Below are 22,705 nucleotides of genomic sequence, written 5' to 3' on the forward strand. Positions count from 1 at the left end.
AATAGACACGCTTGTCCACCGAAAGTCTCATTTTGTGTCGCCTAGACATGAATATTACACGCCTGCATGCAGAGTTTAGTAGTGACGGTTATCATCTTACGTTGGTTATGTGTTGTATAATGATGGAAATCTAACTTCAGAGCTAGTAACTTAGTATATAAAGTGAGAAAGACCATTTATGATGGGTGGGGAGGTGTATGGGTCAAACAAACACTTGCGGGACGCCGTGGTTCGAGGTTCAAGACCGGTGTTTTGTCAAAAAACGTATAGCCTATTGCCAAGAAGTGAAAGTCAATTGTTCGTTCCATTGCAACATCACAGCGCCCAGCAGCAAGGCTACGCTTCCGCCATGTTGGACTGAAAGCGACTACCAGACGGCAGTAAAACATAAAAGTAAGACAAAATTATTTCTATTCTATTGTCATATTCTACCGAAACGGCCTGTGTTGAAAAATAAAACATATAAATATAATAAGCGTTTTCAGTCCAAAATGGCGGCTGCGGCTGTTGTCAAAAAAACTCAGGAGTTTCGTCTCTTTGCTTATATACGCTTTGGTTTTGTTTTGCTGTTACATTGCGTGTTTCGTAGTGACGGTTGTCACGTTTTTTTCCGTACTGACGTTACGTTGTTTCCGTACATGTTTTTCTTAATTTACATACTTATTTTAAGCCCAACCATGACATTTTCCCTTAACCTAACTAAGTGGTTTTGTTGCCTAATCCTAAGTGAGTGGCTTTGTTGCCCCCTGCTGGAAATGCACGTTAATACAGATGTGTACACCAGGCATCTCATAAGGCCTCTACGCGTCTAATAACGCCTCCATGCGTCTAATAACTCTTCATTAAAAGGGGAACACCACCTAAATTGAGAATTCCAATATGTTATTTCCGTGGCCTATAGGACAGTTCAATCAATATGTGTGAACATGAGCTACTCTCTCTCAAAGCCAGAAACCAGAGAAGTAAGTCTCAAACTTGTGATGTCATAGGGTATAAAGTCTGGAGCTGCTCCATAGACAATGAATGGGGGACTGATTTTGTAGACCCCCAGAATGTTTGTTTTCTTTTTTTATAAATGAGCTTTATTCTATCGTAGTGTTGTCAGGTGTGAAACAGAAAATGTTCCCATATACTCAGAACATCCCCCTGGGTGCTCTCAGTGTCATCTATAACATCACCCCCAATTCATTGTCTCTGGAGCAGCTCCACTCTTAATACCCTATGACATCACAAATTTGAGTTTTAGCACTCTATTTTTTGGATTGTGGGAGTTTACTAATATATTTGGACTGTATCAGACCATAGGAATAACATGTATGAATTTTGAAAATGGGTATAATTCCCCTTTAGAGCTACAGTACATGATATTTCCATTGAGAATACAGTTCTGTTGGCTGCACAGCATGAGTGTTTAATGTCTGACCAACCGGGTTTATGAGGATGAACAAAATCCTCCTGTACTAAAATGGAAGCTCAAAACACTAACACACAATTAAACTGCAGCAGAAGCATGTGTAAGTGCAGCAAAGAGATAACTTATTACTAATCCACATTGTGAAATCACCAAATATCTGCCGTGCTGTTGTCAACATGAGTTAAAGTTAAAGCCTTACCTGTTTTGGTCAGTAAAGAAAAGCTGGATGGTTTCCACTGGTCTTTATCGAGAGTCTTGTCCATGAATGACTTCTTTTTTTTTCTCTCCTACTCCATCCAGCCATGTGCATCGGTGTTCTCTGCCTCTAAGAATGGATAATGCGTAATTTCTCCTAGTAAGCAGACACAAATGAGCTTTATCATCTGTTGAGGCTTTGCATGTGTCAGTGGAGGAGATTACTTGTCTGCAGGAGAATGTTGAGCACCAAATGGAGCAGAAGCAAGGACAAATATTGATTTGAAAAGTGTGGGGACACTAACAAACGTGGAAATGTATCACTACATGTGCAACCTTAGGTATTTTATAGGGCTGTCAATCAATTAAAATATTTAATCACGATTAATATCAGATATAATATAGAGTGGAGAGCAGGGGTTAGCTGAGGCGAGCACGAGAACTGAGAACAAACTGCAAGAGCTGAAAGCGTGGCACATAGACAACACAATCCGGTGGAGGCCGGCTGTTGGAGCAGAATTTAAGAAGTGAAGAGGAGCTTGTTTAATTGGTGGGCAGGTGTGCTGATTGCAGGTGACTGGCAGCAGCGTTGATTGCAGATTATCACCAGCTGAGTTGTGAAAAAAGAGAGAGAGGACAAGAGGGGAGAGGGAAACGAGCAAACAGACAGACAAAACCAAAACACACCAAGCACACGTCACTCATACTAAAAGGCAGAAAAAATAATAAAAACGCACTCACACCAGCAGACAGGTGTCACAGAGGATAGACCGTGACAGATTGGCTTGTAGGAAAAATAAGTTGCACCTTTGCACAAGTAGTTCTCAAACCCTGGATGGAGATACTCAGATAAGGGGTGGTATATTCTAATGAGCCTGCATGTGACATAGGAAGGGGAGCCAAAAGGTTTTCTGATCCAGGCAGCCCACAGAATACTGACTGGGTTGGTAGGCGCTCCAGGTACCCACATGTATGTGCACAAATATTGATAAAGTGAGTTTTGTGACATTATATTGCTGCAAATGTGGATGGTAGTTTTTATTATGTTGGTTTTATACTGCTGACATTTGTTGCAGAGCTCATTGTTGACACACTTTGGCAATTTGTAACAGAACAGGAGTAGCAGATCATATTTAAAGTAGGGCTGTCAAAGTTAAAGCAAATTTGTTTAAATGCCACTCATTTCTTAAACACATTACTATAACGATTTTTAGCTTGTTAGTTGACACATTAAAGCTAAAGTGAAGGAACTGGCATGATATGAAACTAGAAAAACCTAAGGAATCCATTGGTACCAACCATGTCATACTAGCTTGCTGCAAAGGAGGTTAAATAACACTCCAAACTTATGCTAAATTTTGGCAAGGAAAAACTGGCATTGCCATTTTCAAAGGGGTCCCTTGACCTCTGACCTCAAGATATGTGGGTTCTATGGGTACCCACGAGTCTCCCCTTTACAGACATGCCCACTTTATGATAATCACATGCAGCTTGGGTCAAGTCATAGTCAAGTCAGCACACTGACACACTGACAGCTGTTGTTGCCTGTTGGGCTGCAGTTTGCCATGTTATGATTTGAGCATATTTTTTTATGCTAAATGCAGTACCTGTGAGGGTTTCTTGACAATATTTATCATTGTTTTGTGTTGTTAATTGATTTCCAGTCCTAAATATATAGATACATTTGCATAAAGCAAGCATATTTGCCCACTCCCATGTTGAAAAGAGAATTAAATACTTGATAAATCTCCCTTTAAGGTACATTTTGAACAGATAAAAAATATGCGGTTAAATTGCGATTAATCGTGATTCAATATTTGAATAGATTGACAGCCCTTAGTTAAAGTAAATCCAACTTGATATGAAAGCATTGAACAGGCTATTGTTGGCAGAGCTGGTGATTGGGTAGTGCAATACAATCTCTCTAGGGTTAACAGCAGCATGATATCAGCTTGAAGTACACAGTGTACTATAACCTAAATCTAAGGGCACAGGTGTCCTTAGGGCAACTAACTCTCAACTTCAACCACAAGAGGGCGCTCTGACCTCTTGTATGGCCATGGGCGTTATGTATTATTTCCGGCCCTGGGGTCACCAAGTGGTTATATGAAACACTTTGTCCTTAAATACTATCAGGTTGTCTCAGGGGTCATCTGCATGTCACATCCACCAAGTTATACAGCCACAACCATGAGCAGAAATCTGCATACTCAGCACAAACAGAAGAGGTGCGTGTGCTGGTTTTATTTCAGATTCATGCTTTCCATAGCTGCATCAATCTCAATTTACATTCAGTTGTTTTACTAGATAATTTGTTAATGTCTTGTGTGACTAATGTCATCACGTAAACCAGATGGGATAAACCCAACAGCTGGAAAGCAGGTTCGGGTAAAATGACTTCCACATGTGATTCTCTGGAAGGAGACACCATTCAAGGAAGAGGACATGTTTCACTTTGTGCACTTCGACTGCGCCGTGGAAGTCCTTCTTCTTTGTTCCCCGTGAACCTGTGACGTGCTTACATGCACCACCTCTGACAAGGAAACCAAAAACATTTAAATGCACTGAACAGAAGCACAGCAGAAACCGAACAAAAGCATTCTTCTTTTGTTTTATCAAGGTAATCTGCCGTGACCTACAGTAGCAAAACAATAAAAGTTGTGTGTTTTTGACTCAGCGAGCAGCCAGTGTTTCTCCTGGTTGCTAAGGAAACAGACTACACTCTCACCTGAGACCTCAGTGTTCAGGTGTGTTTAGTCCCTCATTGCTGCCATAGGAGGGCAAACACCTTCAGCTGATAATAACACGCACACAGTTGGACAAATATATTAAAAAAACACTGCGTTACATGTGTAGAGGGAGATAACACAACACAGGGATGATGATGATGATGATGATGATGATGATGATGTGAGTGCTGACATTTCATCTCTCTCCACAGACTGCCTGAACTTCAGGGCAGGAAATGGTCGTTAGTGGTTTGTTTCCAGCGGGTCATGTTAGCACATGTTCCCTCTGCTCTCTGCATTTTCATGGTAGCACCTTGTGCTCCCCACATAATAACCACCTGTTAGGCGTGACACAGTAAAAACTTGATTTGTATGCCTTAAACCCATTTGAAGGATTTATTAAAGAGGTGTGGAATAGAGTCATGATTATCAATCAAAAACAGTCTAACTTTGAATGATGTGATACTGATATTAAGTCATCATTTAGCTGTGGTTGTTGATGATTCACCGTGTTGGTTGGGCAGATATAAAGTGAATAATAAAAGGGATTTATGTCTGTTTATTAAGTTACACTGCCCATAAATTATCCACATTTCTGCATGCCGATGTCTTACACAAATCAGTATTTATTGTGTTTGACTGAATTTAATATCTCAGATTATTTAAATGATTTTTTAATTGTTTCTTAGTACATTTACTCAAGTAACTATACTTAAGTACAATTTTGAGATAATTAAAAGGTGCTTTACTTAAGTATTTCCATGTTATGCTACTTTGAATTTCAACTTCACTACATTCCAGAAAAAACATTGCACTTTTTACTCCAGTAAATTTATCTGAGAGATATTTTCAGATTAAGATTTTACATAAAAAAAAAAAACACATGATAGGACTAAACTGTTTATAAAGTAGATTAGACTAGCTCAACCTTGAGCTACAATAGTGAAATGCTGCTTACACATTGATCGGTCTATCAGTATTATTAACAATCTAATAATGTCATATTTAATAACATATCAGTCACGGGGGAATTTCTGCAAAATTAATACTTTTGATACTTTAAGTACGTTTTGTTGATAATACTACATACTTTTGCAGGATATGATGAATCTAATGAAGTTTAATGGACCATTGTCATATTGGTACTTTTACTTAAGTAAAGGATTGGAATAGGCTACGTCTTGCACCACTGGCACTGCATATTGTTTTCTATTATATAGTACACATTGCATCCCTGCTCGCTGTTTATACTGTACATAACATAACTAGACTCATTCTACAATACATACTATTTCAATTCTGTCCATACAGTACATATCACAGTTACACTATACTGACACATCAGAGCAGCATTCATTCAAACTGTACATTTACACCATATATATTGGTTTTGGTTATTTTATAAATATCAAAGCTATATCTCTTCGTTATTATTACTACCTCAATGATTTTATTGTTCATTCTGTACTTTTGTTATTTGTATCTTAACCTATATTTTATGTTCTTTTGCTCCTGTTTGCTTATCTGATTAAATGTCAAACTGCATTTGTGTGAAATGACATAAAATCTATAATCTCCAAATCCTGTAGTGAATGTGTATGACGATATGACAGCCCACATAAAAGTGTGCTGTATTTTTGCTGTCAGATTTATCAGACATGCAGATAAATGATCTAAGCTATCTCACCTTGATCCTGAAGGTGTAAAGATAAAAGCTGATTGTGGGAATATCCAGGAGCTGGGGACTCTTTTTAGGGTAAAAAAAAAAAAAAATGACGGGCTGTTTTTGTCAAAATACTAATTTTGTTCTTCAAACCTGTTTAAATGAGCACGTAATGTAAGTGATATATGTGTAGATGATATAGAGGATTTTAAGCCCCCTGTGGGTCACGAGTCTGAAAGAGGATGTTTACACTGTCTGGGGCTCAAGAGGGGCCAGAATGTGGTGAAGGGTAAATCGGCAGTATAGTGTTGAGCCATAGGTCCTCCAGAAGGTTACGACTTATGAGGATAACACTGATTATATGTTTATAGGAGTGGTCCCTCTGTACTCTGCTGTCAGCACAAAATGGGTTTTAGGGAAGTAGGCGTGGCAGACTGTAGGTCTACTTGTGGCCAACAGCTTCACTGGTGAACACCAGGGCAGGCTTGTGCACTCCCAGCTGTCTGCTGCTGCTCGCCGACTGGCTCACTGCACTCCACTAGAGCAAAACTGTTCCTGGAAACCCGTCCCCCCGGGGAGAGATGCATTCCATGAATCTCCTGCATGGCCCAGCATATACATCTCCATTCTGCTCCTCAGTTAGCTGGCGTATGTTGTTTCCAAGCTTGACCTGGGGCCCACACAAAGGTTAACAGGGAATCCATATGCTGCAGCAGCGTTCTTGACCCGCAGGAAGTTTCTCCAACCGCTGACTCCATTTCCCAACATGTCATACTGAAGTGAACTCCTTCCTTTGATCAGAGGAGTTTCATAAACCTCCATGTTTGTGACACAGTGTCTGTGCTGTCAGAAGGGGAAGCACATAAGCCTTTCCCAGGGAGCAGCGGAGCAGATCTTTCTCACTGGAGGAGGGGGTGGTGTAGAGTCCCGCGCTCAGCTGCGTAAACTTCCAGAATCAAATCGTCGTCCAACATCCAAACAACCAGATGTGGGATTCACACTCAAAAGCCTTATTTCCCACACAGATTTCCTGACCTTTCAAGGGACAGACATGAATTTGGTCAAAGGAAGACCCGAGTTGTCCTGCAGTAACGCTCTGGAGACAGACAGCCAGACAGACGAAAAAAGCACAGAAGTGCTGATCAACACTTTAGCACCGGGAACCGAAGCCACATGACGCAGTTGTCTTTGTGTCTGACCACGACCACAGTTTAATAGATGTAAATGAACGTCAGAATCGGATGTAAACAAGCAAAATCAATAGTCGTTGCTGTGCTTGTTTGATTACCTCTGCGGCCAAAGAGCTACTGTGAGCGGGATTACGGAGCATTAGTGTATGAGCCAAAAACAGTCAATATATTCAATGCTTCATCTGAGCCACAGGCTGCTGTTAGTGCCATGACCGACTGGGTCATACATACAACACAGACTCTAAACTTCAGGATCTAAATACTAATTTACAATACTTAGAATCACCAGAACACATGGATGTGAGTTATTGTGCTGAATCAGTGTAAAAGTTTACAGTACAATAATTCTTTTGGGTCTGGATCATCGGAACAAAAGATCAAATAAACATTTTCTGCAGTTAATAAAGCTGTTTTGATGCGTCTAAACCAAAAGCTGTTAATCACACGGCCACAAATGAATGTGGTTTAACGCTATAATTGAGCACTCAGAACACACAAAAATATAATTAACTGTCTAAAGCTTTTCTGCCATATGTATTACAGCCCACAATACAAACAACAAAACATCACACTATGAGTTTTAGTTCTTCTAATGATTGGACTAAATAATGAAGATTTGTCCTGAGAGTGGCACAAGAGCAAAGGTCAAAACATTAGGACTCAGGATTCCTTTCATTGATCACAATCCTGTATGTACAACAACAACTTTGCTCCATGTTGCAACTACACCACATACAGTAAGCTCCTTTTGTTACAGGCGACCTCTCCTCCCACAGGTTTACCCTCAACCCGTGTCTTACGCTCTCATTGGCGGTAGCTTGTGGCTGGAGTCCCAGACAGGGCCAAATATTTAGCATGCTAGATATTTGGAATGTGTCTGCGAGGCATTGGCGAGCGTCTTTGAGCAGTTCACACGACGCTCAAGTGCCGAGCCAACGCCAATTTGTCTCTGATCTGGGGCTTTTGTCGGGAGCTCCAAAAACTGTCAGGGAGCGTAGAATCAGGGCTAAAGTCGTGTAGGGTGAACTAGGCATTAGTTAGGTTTAGGAAAAACATGATACTGTAGTTGGACTAAAAATAAGTACAGAAACACCGTAAAATAAGTATGGAAAACCCGTCAAAAATGTTACTAAAAAACAAGTCACTCACTTACAAAACAAAACACCAGGCTTCTGGTTGAAAGTCCTGTGTCCACCTCCCTTCCCACCCACCATAAGCAGTCTCTCTCACTTTTTATTCTACATCAGTAGCTCTGAGCGTAGCATATTCAAGTGGATGCCTTTACATTGCAGTCAGAACAGATTACATGGCGTGCAAATGATCAAAAGCAAGAACGGCGTTCTTATTGCACGCTAAATTCCTTGCGAATTATCATGTCATTCATACACCTAGGACACTTTACTTTTAAGGCTGCATGTGCTCGACAAATTCTGGGGTTACAATCAAAATTAGAAAAAAAATAACAGTTGCATATAGATGTCCCGTGCTGAGACACTTTTCAACAGCTGAAATAATTACAATGACAAAGTAACAACTGTGCATGAATACATCACAGGTCATTTCAAAACTAATATCACCAATTACGATCAAATTGCAACACTAATCAGCGTGTTTATGTGTCTGTCACACGACAAAGCTCTACAACTGTGACATGGAAAATTGCTTTGTGAGCAGCAGACAAAGAGTCGGCGAGGTTCTCGTCTCCTCATTTTATTGTCCGAGGTGTGTTAGAGACCATAAAAGCCTGAGTCACAGCAAGTCGACAAGCACCTGTCTAATCCTGCTGATCATAGCAGCATTGTCATTATCTATGGGCTCTTGCCTGTGACTGTAATTAGAACTGCCTTGGATGATCTGAAACACAGATGGTGGTGGGAGACTAAGCAAACGGCAGTAAGGTGATCAGCTGGGGCTGCGGGAGCAGACAAATCTTTAAAGACCTGAGCTGACTACGGCTAAACACTGGAATCACTCAATCTAGTCTGTTCACATTTACTGTAGCTTCTTCATTCTGGAGACGTATTGTCAAGAAATCCTCTTCAGCTGTGTTACAGTTATAGATGTGAATGTGAATGAAAATGAAATTCAAGGATGTGAAATGCAGTTAATCAAATAAGGCCACTACTGAATCACACAAAGTCCTCTCGGTATTCATTAACCTCTTGAACCTTGCCATCATTCAAGCACATGTTGTGCACCCATGGGCGTCATTCAAAGCTAAGGGATCTCATAAGGAATAAAACCGCTATTTTTCTGCCAACTCCCATCCTCAGCTGCATGTGCAGGTGTCTCGTCCAATAAGTTTCACCTGAGTCTTTTGGTCTGTATGTTTCTGCCGAGGTTTCGCTGTTTGCACAAACCAAATCATTTCCCTTAAATACAAACTGTTTCTTCACACTCAACAGGAAGTGGGGTTTGGCCGAGACTAAGCTGACGTAATACAGAAACTCCCTGCAGCGAAGCGTGCACCTTGATGATTATGAAGCACTTAAAACTTCATAAAATGGATCATAAAAAGTGGTTTATGGCAGTCACTCAAAATAAGCAGTTCCCTGTTTTAAAGTTAAAACTAGTAGCTCTGGACAAAATCACTTCTTTAAGCTCACTTCAATCTTGACCTTGGAAACGGCAGATGACAGAACAATCCTGTCTGAAGGTTGATTTACTTTCGACCTTATGCACATGGTCTTCATCAGCAGATTGTTTTTGTTCCCGAGGTCGAGAATGAACTGTCAAGCTCAACTTCATGCAAATCATGCAAAGTTTGAACATCTGCATTTTAATGGCAACTGAGGAAACTCATATCTCTGATGAGGACTGTGTCATAAAAGCGCCAGAAAAAGCAAATAAGTAGATCTTGAGTTGTTTATTTCAACTTTTTGTTTCTTTCCACAAAGCTTTTGCAACGCTAAGACTTCATTTTCAGTGATTTTAATGATTCCACATGCAGGATGTTTTATTTGGCATCTGCAAAACGTGCATCATCCAGAGGTGAACGCCTCAACTCTTGTGGATGCAGGTGTGGAGGAGCTCTGCAGTCACATCATGGAAAGGATTAAATAAGACGGGGTGAGACACAATCTGTCAGTCAGGGCTGCATACAAAATTTACAGTAGGAGAGTGGAGTGATTTGAGGATGTGGGGAAGTTGAGCCACCCCTTGTTTCCAGGCAACCATAGACAAAATTGGTCATGTGACCACACATTTTTTGAAGAGTCATCCATTTTACTGACCCTGTGATGGAGAGAGGCTCATATGACAAGTGGTTAGCACATTTAGGTTAAAAAAAACATATTTTTTGCCATTCAAAGTGATGTTTTTAATGTTCAAGGATTCATGAGTCTGAACAATTACAGACAAGTTGGAAAAAATGTCACACATGTTAGTACTTTAGGAAGTTAGAATATGAGGCTGTTCTGTTTGCGTGACGTTAGCTCTAAACTGCTGGATGATACAAGTTTGTTAAAATGACGGGGTGGAGTAATTTGAGCCAAAAGGCCTGGGGAGAAGTTGAGCCATTTATAATTATACTGTTTATAATTAGATTATAGCTTCAACTTGTTATGTAACTCTTAATGTAAACTGCAATGGTTCAATAAAGGATAAATAAAAAGATGATCATAAAGGTTAATCAACTTTGAACCTTTTCTAGGACGTGATTGGCTCATGTTTAAGGGTGCGTCATCATCTGTCATGCCGCACTCCTGAAGCAACCTCCTTCAGAAGAGCCACTGCCTTTAGGCCCAATGTGGGGGACTTCTTTGGTAACCTCACTTCACTGATGGACAGGTATAATTGTTGGACTGGGCATACCGATATGGCTCAACTTATCCACTCTCTATAGGCTCAACAAGTTGACTTCACTTTTTTTTGGAAAGTCATATTTGGAAAACTGTTTATTTTAGATCCAAAGTGATTATTCCCAAGGATGCACCACATCCTGAAATATATGTATATGTTTTGTTGGAGACATTACTGTCATTCCCTCACTTTAAAGCTGCAGTGGGTTGAAGTGGAGCAAATATGATTAAGAAAAGTTATTTTTATAAAACGGTCACAGTGCATGAAAACAATCATGCGCCTCTGCGTCCTCCGGTGCTCCTAATGGCATCTGCAAGATTTCACAGACCGGAGGAAAACAAGCAGTCAGAGCTGATCTGGAGCCTGCCGTCTCTGAGCAGCTGTCAATCACTCGCGAACTCCGATCTAACGGTCAAACTAGGCAGTGCTGATCAAATATGAATCAATACTCTGTTACTGTAATGCCTATTTCTCACCTCAAATATTTTCAGAAACATCTCGTAGTGTACTGTTTAGCTGTAAAATGAGAACGTTTGTGACCCGGCAGACATGTTGAGATCAGTTGAGGAAATACCAAGCACCGCCCACCAGCCGGAGCACAGGAAATAGGAACGCTCTCTCTCTGAAATGACCTGTGATTGGCCAAAGTCTCCCATCACATGCTAGATTTCTTAAAGCCTGAAAACAGAGTCATGAGGAGGTGCAGTCTAGTTTTCTCTCAGAGCACTTGAATTAAAATATGCTGAAAAGGTTATTATGGATTTTTTTGCCAAATGATGCCAAAAAACATTCTGCCTACTGCAGCTTTAAAGACACCTCAAGCAAAAACTGGCTCAACTCATCCCACTCTCCCCTATATTGTTTTTGAACACTTCTCCTTCGGCGTGTGCTTTTTTGGGGCCGCCTAAGTTGTTCTACTGTTGCTGACCTACATACAACATTGCCATGTCAGCCCTCAAAATCAGCCAGCCCATAGATCCTCCAGACAGGAGACTCCCAGAGAACATAGCAACAGAAACTCTCCTCCCACCTCCCTCTCCTCCCTCCCTCCCTCTGGAGCTATGCAGGCCAGGCTCTGTAGAGCTCCAGCCTCACTTGGCCCCAGGATTGGGGGAAGGGACTGAGTTAACATATGGCTTATTGTGCATTGTGGGCTTTCAGCTCATCAACAAACATTGGCGCAAAACTGTGAAATTGCACTACAACAGACTTTTGGCATACACCTTTTACAGTAAAAGTGTTGAACACTTGATTTTAATGTGTTTTGTATGATATTATGCTATGTATTTATTTTGCATTTGTTTTATGTTGTGGCGTCTGAAACTTTAATGCATGTTTAAATGCTGCTGTCTTGGCCATGCAGAGATCCCCTGCAAAAGAGATCTCAATGAATACTAACTGGTTAAATAAAGGTTAAATAAAAATAAAAATAAATAAATAAACTGTTTATGCAAGTAAATCTTCAGTTTGACACTAAACTCTCCAAAATGCGCACCAGGCTGAGTTATTGTCATCAATGCACAGCTCTCACCACCTTAATAACAACGTGTGTAACACTTAAACCCGCAGACAGCTGGAAGAGAGAATGATGACTACCTGTTTTATAACCGTGTGTTTTGCTTTTGGAGGAATATATGTGTTGCTGGCACAGTTGGTGTGGCTGCTTTGCGTGTCTAGCAAAGCGGTCCACCACCACAGTTGGGTGACGCAAGGGGAAAGCTATTAATATCTCAGGAACGGGATGTTCTCACTTCAGCTTCATCGGGGTCATTCCGGGATAAACGGCGGAGTCGTGCGTCGCTCGTAAAAACGGTGTCGTTACGCACGCAGAGAAGTTGTTATTTTTTAAAGGGAGACGCTGCAAACTTCTCGCATTTCTATTATCACACATCCCCCCTCCCTTCTTCCTTCCTTCATCCCGGCTCGGTCAGCCTGGTTCATGCACCGAGCAGAGAGGTTGTATGTGTGCACAGCTTCAGTCTGTGTGTGTGGAGCCTCACCCACATGTGAACCCTGTGACATGGACTCGAGGCGGTGAAAACATCAGCCATGTGATGCAACAACAACGCTTTTGGAAATCCTATGTTTTGAAATTCAACCTCGCTATTTTTTTCTCCTTTTGAACTGGCTCTGCAACTACATATATATAAATATATATAAGAGTCATTCTATAATTAGGGGTACATTTCATGTCTACCAAAAAGTGAAGAAATCAGTTTTCTTTTTTGATAAATAATTTAGTTGTTACAATAATATACCCCCTTAATGTGCTAAATTAATAAATTCCCAAGCTTAAGCTCTAATGACTTTTTAAAGGACTATTTGTAACTTTCAGAAATGCTTGTTAACATCGACACCTGTGGCCGTGAAGTCAACGAAAGTCAGCGTCGGGCTCGCGCTTGCGCGCTCTAAATAGACATGAACGAGCATCGCTCAAAACAGTGCGGCGACACACGTCAGCTAAAACCACAATATCACTCTATATTTCACCTGCTCTATATTTCAGCTGCTTGGCAGTAATGTTAGCTGACCAGACGAAGGTCTCTCCATCAATCACTGCTGATCCTAGTGTTGGCTTTTCCAGCTGGCTGAAGCAGGAAGAGAAACGTTATCGTCTCCGAGCGCGCCCGCAGGGAGAAACCGGCACCCGGTCGGAGACGGTAATGTTTCTCTTCCTGCTTCAGCCCCGCTGATAACAATTATCCCTGCGGAGCCCCATCACTTCACAAGACACGGAAAACCTCTGTTGGTCTGGAGGAGCTGCAGCATTTATTTCTGCACAAACATCCACTGTACATTCACTAGATATTCTCAGAGCTAAACTAACTCTTCTGCAGTGTGGAGTGAGCACGCGTTCACGTCTACAGGTGGAGCGAGACAGCAAGAACGCGTGCGGTGTGTGAGTGAAGGCAGGCAGAGGAGCAGTGACTCCGGCCACACGCGAGCGCGCATGTGTCCCAACCCGGTACATTTATACGCTTAAAAAGTTACAAACAGTCCCTTTAATGAAAATAAACATTTGATTCATTATTTTGTCAACTGTGTTACAGACAAATGTTGTGTCATATAAAACATGAACAAGGTACTACACATTTGATAACACATTTGTTTGAAAGTTTTTGAGTCTATTCACCAGGGGTTTTAAGGTTGTCTGTGTAACTGATTTGAAAATATGAATTTTGAGCTTCATAATGGACATTTTGTAGGATGCTATCAGGAAGGATGAATATTTTTTTCAACATAAATCCACATTACACTGAATTTAGATTTATTCACCATCCTTATGTAAGACTTCCCTCTCTAAAGATATCCCCCATCTTTTTTGTTACAGTTTAGCCAACATTTAAAAAGATTTATGACACAAAAAAGCAGATTATAAGCGATCCATAACGCTTCAAAGGGGCGCACAAAGCAGTGAAATAAGTTATAGAAAAAATGCCTCAAACACTCCTATATATAGGAGTCGGAAAAAAATTAACTTGCAAAAAGTCGAGTGAGGAAAAATCAGACACAGTAATGGGGTACATAGTTTATTTATGTCACCCTGTGGTCTAATTGGTAGTGTAAAATACAGACCAAGTCATAGTACAGACCAAGCTGTTTTTTAGCAAAGGAGGTCAGACTGTATATAGTGGATTTGTATCTATATGATACTCAGTGCCAAAGGCATGTTTTATTGATCCCAAACAAGTTGTGGTTTAAAGGAACAGTGTGTTTAGTATTTAGCGGGATTTATCGACAGAAATGGTAAAAATAATATGTATATTATATTATTAAGTATGTTTTCCTCAGTGTATAATCACCTGAAAATAAGAGTCGTTGTGTTTTCGTTACCTTAGATAGAAGGACCCGTATATTTCTACATATGGAGTGGGTCCTCTTCATGTATAAAGAGAACTGGATACAGCCAAGCCCCTGAGGAAGAGCGCTGGGCTTTGATGCAAATTTTCGTAGTGGCCAAACGGCGGTACTGCGTCTTCTGTGTCCGTCACGTGATGCCATTGGCGCCCCAAAAGACTTTTTCCCCATAGACTTACATTGGGAAATTAACGTCTGAAGATCGCCGGTTAATCCGGGTACTCTATCACTCGGCAGTCGACATCCATGGATACAGCGTTGCAGGTGGGTGCCCGTTCTTTCCTATGAGAGTTGCTCAGTGACGCATGAAGCCAAAATGGCTCGACTGCCGAGTGATAAAGTACCCGGATCATCCTGCGATCTTCCGCATCCATTGGCCCCCTAGAGCAGGCGCAGTAGCGTTTCCTTTAACTCCGCCTCCCAGCCCGCGGTCCAGCCTCGGTCTGGGTCTCATTCACATGAACGGAGGAAGGAAAATAACTCTGGATTCGACTATGAGTGCATTTTACAACTTTTAGGACCTAATGATTTAAATAAGGGCTATTCAAGTGTTCGTTCTGAGAAGCTGATTTACCTCAAAATAAATGTATCCGCTGATTTACAGACGTCTCTTTCCCAATGTAAGTCTATGGGAAAAAGTATTTTTGTGCCCAATGGCATCACGTGACGGACACGGAAGCTGTAGTAGCGCCATTTGTCCACTGTGAAAGTTTGCTTCACAGCCCGGCGCTCTTCCTGGGGGCTTGGTTGAGCGCCATGTTTCTACAGTAGCCCAGAATGGACAAACCAAACACTGGCTCTAGAGGGGGACATTCATGTTTTCACGTTCTTGCGTCGGCCACCGTAGTTCTCTTACACGCTTGGCACACGGGAGAAGTTTCAGTTGGTTGCAATCTGCGACCTCACCGCTGGATGCCACCAAATCCTACACACTGCACCTTTAATTGATGAGCCGACCAACACAAAATTAATTGGCTACTATAGTCAATTTATCATTTCAGTCATTTTGCAAGCAAAAGACTGAAGTATTCACAGGTTTCAGCTGCTCCAATGTGAGGAGCTGCTGCTTGTCTCTGTTTTATATGTGATGGACAATGAATATCTTTGGGTTTTGTTGGATAAAACAAGCAATTTGATGACATTAGCTTGGGCTCAGAGAAATAATGAAGCATTTCTCACTATTTTCTGACATTTTAAATGCCTAATCGAGACAATAATCAGCCCTAATGTTTTACATCAAGTTGATGTCGATAGATGTTTCAATGTATTTTCAGTGTTGCTCGGTGCAGTCTTATATGTGTCGCTGGTTTATTCTTCGTGGATGACGTGCCATATAAGTGCCTCTGTTGAATGGCCTTAGAAAAGAGACCCTCATCTCTATAGCATCAGCACGACGAGTTAATGCAGCGCCTGCGGACCCACCACTCTGCTGAATGGTGTGTTTCAGAGTCAGGTCCCCTCACCACTGCCTGCGAGGCACATCCCTCCCCATGCTGCCACTGCACTGATCAATGCACTCTGAATAGGGCCACTACTGACCAGCAAATGGGTGCAAAAACGAAACTGTGTCCGCTTCACTTTGCTCTTTTGAGCTGCATTGTGTTGAGCGGACAAAGCCACCACGCTGTGATGTGAAGGAACAATGATGGCGGTACATAGTCGCGGCTCAGCGTCAGCCTAGGGTCAAGTGAGTGACGTTGATTTCTAGCTTGTGATAATGTACTCAGTTCTGCATGCGTGATAGTCGTCACTTTCACGTCATAGCGTAAAGTAGTTGCCTAGAGAAAATGCTTTTCAAATTATGCAACAATTCAACATGTTCTCTCAATGAGTGTTGGGCAGCAGCAGCACTGTGTTCTGTGGTGGTGTGCCGGGGAGGCAGCACCGAGGCGGGGGAGGCAGGCAGGATTAACATAGTGGTGAGAAAGGCTGCCTCTGTTGAGTGGCTGAACATGGACAGCCTGGAGGCACAGGGAGAGGGAGGATGACGACCAAATTGAACTCCGGCTTAAACAACACCTCCCACCCTTCTGTGAACTGATGCAGCCGCAGCGACCCCCCCTTTCAGCCTCCACCTACTTCCTGCAAGGTGCCTCACAAACTACCTTTGAGTGCTCTTTTGTGCTATCACACTTTAAAACGTTTCCTCCTCTTCCTTCCAGTCTAAACCTACTTGTTGTTGTTGGAGGACACCTGCATGACACCATCTACTGTATACAAACTGTTCTGGGTTGCTTTTGTGGGTTGATCTACATGTTTTAAGTGCAGATATCTAGTCTTTGCTGTTGTTCAAAAGTTTAGAATCACATTCTATTGATATTCTTTCCTTATATAGTATATATAATATTGGGCTATTTTAACATAGATAAAAACAGTAAAATTCAGACACCAAATGTATTCTTAACATTTGTAATAGTTTTGGCCCCACAATAAGAATAATTAAATGATTAAAACTTCCGTTTAGTTGATGTCCCCACAGGGTTGCATGAGAAGAAGGAGAAAATACCGTTGTAACCAATTTTGACCCCCAAGTAACGTTACCTTTCGATTTTTTATTTTTTTTCTCCAGAAAAGCACCAGTGACCCTCGATCTTATAGAAAGCTCCAGGGATGACGTATTTTTTAGGCCAACCATGAAGTTAGCATCACCCCGGTTACATCGACAAAAAGCCAATGGGATTTTTCCATTGGGTTTTGGATTATTGCAGAAAATAAGCTCTGTGGCAAACAAACGTTTGTGATACTTACTTATTTTGTTCAGCGAAATAATCTTCATCACTTTCATGATTTTTGAAGTGTGAATGCAATCGCCAGAAGTAAAAAGCTAACGTTAGGCTATAAACGAACTACACCACGGTTGCATGAGCACGAGTCTACACAACGAGGCTGTAAAGGCAGACGAGTCGGCGTGATGACGTTTTGTAGTCTCATTTAGCCACTTGTTAGCAACCGCCTTTTTTAAGACATATAAAGGCTTCAAAATTTATTAGCGGGGTATTTATTGATATATTTTATATTGTAGAATAAAACATTAAAATCTCTTAAGCTTGTGTTAAACAACACAGACCTTATTTCAGGCACCTAACTAAAACCCATTTAAAAAACCCACTGACTTCCAGACGATGGAATCAGAAGTGCTAAAATGCTAACTCATTTCCAGGTTTTAGGACTCATTCCTTTATTTATTGAACATTGAACCACAACTGTGCTGCTGGGCTCTAAATATTTTTGGGAAGCCGCTTTTCTTTGGGCTCTCTGCAGTCTAACCAGTGATATATTGAATAGGTTTAAACTGTGATTTGTCAGTCCATAGTATGTTCAGCTGATATTCCAATAGTGCTATCCTCAAACTAACCTTCTACTTCTATTGTGAAGTTTGAAGAATAGCTTTACTAAAGCCTGTTAATTCCAGCTTGTTAAAGGCATTATTGTGCACCTGACACTGAAACAGGAACCTGATCCTATTTAAAGCTGAACATACTGTATGTTGATGCTGCTTCCAGTTTCTTTTACCAATTTAAATGTTGCTCAGAGGTCTTTGTCTCGTTCTGCCCTTTCAATTATCAGTCTGGTTGAACCATTATAGCACGTTTTGTTCTCCATGTACAAAACCTTTTTTGCAAACCCTTCATACAAAACAACATCTATTTGTGAAGAGGACCTCCTACAACCTAAAAACATAAAAGACCATTAAAAAATATAGAGTAGTCCTCTCAGCCTGTCTGCTTCAAGCTTTTGTGGCAAACTTAAAGTAGGGGGAAACATCTAGCCTGGCTCTTGACTGAAGCTCATGAGTTAATACATAACATTGTGTAAACATGACAGGTTGTGGTTTTGCGGTGAGTTATGTGCTATTTCTTGGCTGGGCGCAATGAGTTATTGGAAGTCTTGTGATCACAGTGAGGTTGCCAGGCAACCAACAGAGCATCCCGGAAATAAGAATTAAAGCTGCCGCCACATGATTAGAGATTTATTCTTCACTCACCGCGAGGTAGAGCGCAGAGACTTGCAGAGGCAGCAGGTAAAATATAACTCCAAAAAGAGCACAAGGAACATCATTCACTGTTTCTAGGCAACAACAGCAGTTGCAACTGTTCTCATTGGTTGCACTTTGAAAGGTCAGCGGCAACCAAGGTCAAAGTTGAAATAATTTGAACTTTGAGCGTAGCTTACGGTGGCAATTTTGAGCGGTGCACCTCGCCAAGGGTAGCACTTCTGGCTAGTCGGACGGCACTGCTCTCCCCGTAGGAAAACAATTGCACAGCCAGCACAGAGCGATTTCTGAATTCTGCTTTTAGGTGGATTTTGTTACTTTCGGACTAAGACAGGCTAGCTGTATACTGTATTTATCATACAAAGTAGCGAGGACTGGAGACTCTGGACATTTAAGTATCAGACGTTATTTGTTTCAGATGAGTTTCCCCTTTAACCTCATCAAGTGGTTTATCTGCATTGATATACAAACAAAGGAAGATGCATGACGTAACAGCATTGCACATGCTTTTAGTTTACCATGTCATCATAATTAACTGAAGGAGAGATAATATCTAATCACAATATACCAGTTAAACATTGGCAGTCATAAAGTGAACAAATTTAAGGCATGAAGAACAACTCACTTTAGAAGACGCACTTGATAAGGATGGGAAAAGTCTGGCTGGTAGCATGCAGGGCAAACAGAGAAATGTTCCTCTCCTATAGGAGCCCTGATTGCGTTCTGAGTGGGCTCACCATACAGTACTGCGTTCGTCAGTAGTATGCAGTATGAAACGGTTAAAGTGATTTACTTTGCAGTATGCTAGGCCAGGCTTTAGCCTTTAAACTAGCTCTTAAAGCACTGGACAAACAGACTTTTTTTTTATTTTTATGTATACGTTTGTTTACTTTTATAAGATACTGCAGGTTTAAACAATTTATTTAAACAGCTCAGAGTGAAGTAAGATAAGCAGGATTATCAATGAGGGGAGACGGGAAATATAAAACATTACTCGACAAAATTAACTCAAACTGCCTTTTCAGTTACAGCAACAAATCAGTGGAATGATATCCCTGCAGATACTGTATAAGAGTAATGTTAAAAGGGGTCATGTTGTCTCAGCAGATATCTCTCTGCCCCGTAAGAGGCTGCTCTTTCCCTCGCCTCTTCCCTCTCAGCTGTCTGCTGCTCTGTAGCCGGTCTGTGAGCGTCACTGGCCGGCTGGCGAGCTACGCCCGTGGCCGATTGTGGAGCTTTTCAACTCCAAAAAGGCCGATTTTCACAGGTTCCCGTTAATTTATAATGGAGATTTGTGTTGTGATATTTAAACAAACTATCTGTCAACAAGGAAATAAAAGCCTCTTGTCTACGAGACCGGTCTCTTGAGAGATCTCCAGCTCCTGTTGTTGTAACCGTAGCCTGTACCGTTCCAGCGCTTTGCATTGTGGGATACAGTAGGTGAGGTAGACTGGTCCGATGCATACTGGAGATTTTTTCCAAATCAGTACGACATCCGGGTACTTTTTGCATACTGTAGATTTTGCTTTTTTTCCCGCATACTACATACTACAATTTGGCCAAATCAGTACGTACTGCTAGTATAGTATGTGGTTTCAGATACAGATAAGTGTTTTCTCAAAATGTCAAACATTTCCTTTAAACATGAGGCTCCACTCAACATACCCCTGATGGACAAAACCTCAAGAATATATTGTTAAGCAAAAGGCACTTTTTTGATGGCAGGAATAAAACTAAAATATGAAAGGTCATGTCTATTGCATGTCTCTCATTCACTTGAAAAAGAACACTCTGTTCTTTTTGGGCTGAAGCCAAATTTCAAGCATTGTAACTTTTACAGCAAATTACTGTTTAAAAATCCTGACTGAATAGCATGGAACAGGAGCAGGGTATCTATCGTATCTGTACATGTGCCAGGTAATCATTTGGCTTTCACTCTTGTCCTGAGTGTTGATGATAAAGACCCAATAACACTTCAACAAGTATATCCTGCTAGGCAGCAGCCAGTCACACTTTGTTACACTAACAGGTAGTTTGGACTTGTTTACTCGCCTCAGCTACGCCTGACTGACTCATTTGACCTTATGTGATTACTGTGTTCATACATGCTGTACCTGTTCTTTCCCCACTTCAGTCAAAGCAAAGAAACAAGGAACAACATTTCACATGCAGCCTATTCAAACACCAGCACATGTGAGCCACGTTGTTAAAGAGAGGCGTTGTTAGGTTTAACATGTGTGCTCTTTAATAACCGTACAACGTCTTCTGTCTGACTAATCCTCTTCTTTTCTATACAGGTGAAATTGCAGCCTGTTTTGTCATCATTAGTCACGGAGCCCAACTGTTGATGTGTCACTGAGGATGAGTAAGCTTTGTAGATCAACAACAAAAAGAGAGACAGCATAGTACTCATATGTAACAACACTATAGCACCATTGAGTTTATTATTAATACATGTCTCTGGTTTACATGAAACCACAGGTTCAATCTGTGTTATTCTCTTAACAACAGATAAGGCACATGACATTTCCAGTAAGAATGAAACAATCTTAAGTGGTTTATGACTTCTTTTTTTTTGATAAGTGTGTGTTATATTTTGTTCCAGGGAAGTTTGACAAGTCGGAGCGCCCTTGCAATGTCAGCACTAGATTAACGGACTCACAGAGGGAAGTTCTTAGTTAATAAATGATCTGGGTTTATGAGTAAAGCTGCATTTTTATTTTTTTAGCCATGCAAACGATGATGCCTTAACTTTCAATCTAGAGGCGTCATCAGGTCAAAATTTAAAATTGTCCATCAATTTAGGTAATGACGTAGGCTACATGCTAAAAACTCAAACTCAGCTCTACTTTGGTTATGTCTAGGAGGTAACCTCCAAATTGCGAAAACTTACAAAAACTTGCAATCAGTGCTAAATCTTAACTATTCGAGGTCAATGCCTAACCTTAACTATTCAAGGTCAATGCCTAACTTTAACCATCTCGTGAGCGCTTCTGCAATTTGCGTGTTGCTTTCTAGACACGACCTGTACTTTGTGTTTAGTGCTAATTAGCAAATGTTAGCATGCAAACATGTTAAACTAAGATGATGAACATGGTAAACATTAAACCAGAGGGGCATGTACAGAGCAAGTTTATCTTTTTCATCTCGAGAGCTGCCACTGCAGAGAATCGCAGACTTTGATATATGGCTGTAAAAGTTTTTTCACTTTGACTAGGTACTGATCTACTTTGCGCACAAATCCTTTCTCCTTCAATTTAATAAATGTTACTGTTTTTGTGGACTTTATTTAGCATATTGTCAACCAAACATCTTCGGCTTCAGCAGAAGTCAGTCCTCTCCCACTCATGTTAACCTGTCGTTTACCTGTGTCCATCTCAACAAATGCCTGCATTTTGGTTTACTTAGAAACGTGGTCTCGGGCCGGTTGTTTTGGTCCGCACCAGAGTACGATTACTGCGTTCACAACCGCCCAAACGAACCGCACCAGATTTCAATTAAAACTGACTAAATGTTGGCTTGTGAATGTCATAGCTACTTGAAAAAAAAAATAAAATTTTTTGGGAAAAACACTTATTCACATTCTTGTTGAGAATTATATACAACTCTAACGTCTATACGGTAACCTAAATATAAAGATACAGCCAGAGGGGCGGAGCAAATAGCACAAAGACTGGAAACACTTAGCCAGGATCTGTACAAAAGTATACAAAATATGACTACCAACACCTCTAAAGATCACTAATCACCATGTTATATCTCATTTTACCAAATACCTGCAAAACTAATGACAAACTCAGATGCACTTTGTGTTTATGCTATTTAGCAAATGTTAGCATGCTGACATGCTAAACTAAGATG

General features: G+C 41.0%; 1 long non-coding RNA gene across 1 annotated transcript in view; it reads left to right on the forward strand.

Moving 5' to 3' along the window:
- The window catches only part of LOC141766232 (uncharacterized), a 44,943-nt gene extending 27,327 nt beyond the window's left edge, over positions 1-17,616 (forward strand). Inside the window, exons 6-7 of the long non-coding RNA XR_012593591.1 lie at positions 10,844-10,980; positions 17,420-17,616. This is a non-coding gene — a long non-coding RNA (uncharacterized LOC141766232). The remainder of the gene's footprint in view (positions 1-10,843; positions 10,981-17,419) is intronic.
- The last annotated feature ends 5,089 nt before the right edge of the window (positions 17,617-22,705 follow it).

This window comes from Sebastes fasciatus, chromosome 4 (genome assembly GCF_043250625.1).
Source record: "Sebastes fasciatus isolate fSebFas1 chromosome 4, fSebFas1.pri, whole genome shotgun sequence".
Taxonomy (NCBI): Eukaryota; Metazoa; Chordata; class Actinopteri; order Perciformes; family Sebastidae; genus Sebastes; species Sebastes fasciatus.